This window comes from Babylonia areolata, chromosome 10 (assembly GCF_041734735.1).
Source record: "Babylonia areolata isolate BAREFJ2019XMU chromosome 10, ASM4173473v1, whole genome shotgun sequence".
NCBI lineage: Eukaryota > Metazoa > Mollusca > Gastropoda > Neogastropoda > Buccinidae > Babylonia > Babylonia areolata.
In genome coordinates this window covers 5,006,417-5,007,687 of record NC_134885.1, presented here as the reverse complement: position 1 = coordinate 5,007,687, position 1,271 = coordinate 5,006,417, and the positions used below count along the sequence as shown (strand labels likewise).

At 38.4% G+C, this 1,271-nt stretch overlaps 1 protein-coding gene across 1 annotated transcript in view; it reads left to right on the top strand.

The window, feature by feature from the left end:
• Positions 1 to 746: 746 nt before the first annotated feature.
• The window catches only part of LOC143286412 (uncharacterized), a 58,173-nt gene continuing 57,648 nt past the window's right edge, over positions 747 to 1,271 (top strand). Inside the window, exon 1 of the mRNA XM_076593972.1 lies at positions 747 to 1,031. The gene's annotated coding sequence lies outside the window, so the exon portion shown is untranslated. The remainder of the gene's footprint in view (positions 1,032 to 1,271) is intronic.

The following is a 1,271-nucleotide window of genomic DNA, read 5'->3' as shown; positions in this document are numbered from 1 at the left end:
CGTGGTGTAGCGTATATGGATTTTGTCCGAACGCAGTGACGCCTCCTTGAGCTACTGAAACTGAAACTGAAACTGAAAACTTTCTCACCCTCTCCCCTCTCCCTCCCTTCTAACCTGTCCTGTTCCTCATTTCTTCTTCTTCTTCTTAAAAAAAAAAAAAAAAAATCGCTGTAAGAATAATGTGGCTGGCATTGTTAAAACTCCAACCCCCCCCCCCCCCTCCCCCTCACTCCCAATCCCCACCCCACCCCCCACCCCTAGCTTCAACTATTCTTTTTTTCTTCGGTACTTGTAACGTCATCGACAATAAAAAGAAGGGGGAAAAAAAGAGGAAAAAAAGAGAGATAAAAAAGGAAATAAATCCCTCAAATGAAAGGACAGATACAAAAAAAAAAAAACCAAACACCAAAAAACAACTAAAATAAAAATAAGCAAAAACAAACAAACAAACAAACAAACAAACAAAAAAACGATACAAGAGAATAAAGGAAAGGGGAAAAGAAAAGACACGCACCTTCCTCTCCCTCCCCCCCCCCCTCCAACCCCCACAACCCCCAACGCACCCCCACCGGGAAAAAAAAGAAGACACAAACATATAGGAGGGGGGGAGTGAGGCTTACTTTTTGCCATGGGAGGCTTTGCGCCTTTAGAAAATCCTATCCCGATATTTCCCTTCACGCGGCACTGGGTTGGCTGGTTAGTCGGATGGTTGAATGGTTAGTGTTCGTGTGTGCGTGTATATGTGTGTCTATATATATATATATATATATATGTGTGTGTGTGTGTGTGTGGCCGGTACTCTCTCTCTCTCTCTTGCGGATACCGCTACGAGCAGTTTGCGAAGAAGTGTTCGTGGGCAGTTGGAGTAAAAATTTTCCTGGTCTTGATTGAGAAAGTGTTTGTTTTTTTGTTCTTGAAAAAAACAACAAAAAAAAACAAAAAAACAAAAACAAAAACAAAACAAAACAACAACAACAACAAAAACCCAACCTTGTTCGTTCTTTTGGGAAGGAGAATTCGATGAGCTAAAGGTATTTTGATTTTGTATGAAGTGATGGTGTTTGTTTGTGTGTTGTTCATGTGTGTTTTGGGGGTTTTCTTTTTTTTTCTTCTTTTTTCTTCTTCTTTTTTTTTTTGCTTTCTTGTTTGTTTGTTTTTTATTGCTTTCTTTCGTGCTATCTTTTTTTCTTTCTTTCTTTCTTTTTTTTTTTTTTTTAACAACTAATTTATGTTTGATGTATTTTTTCCTGTGTATGTTTTACTCCTTTATA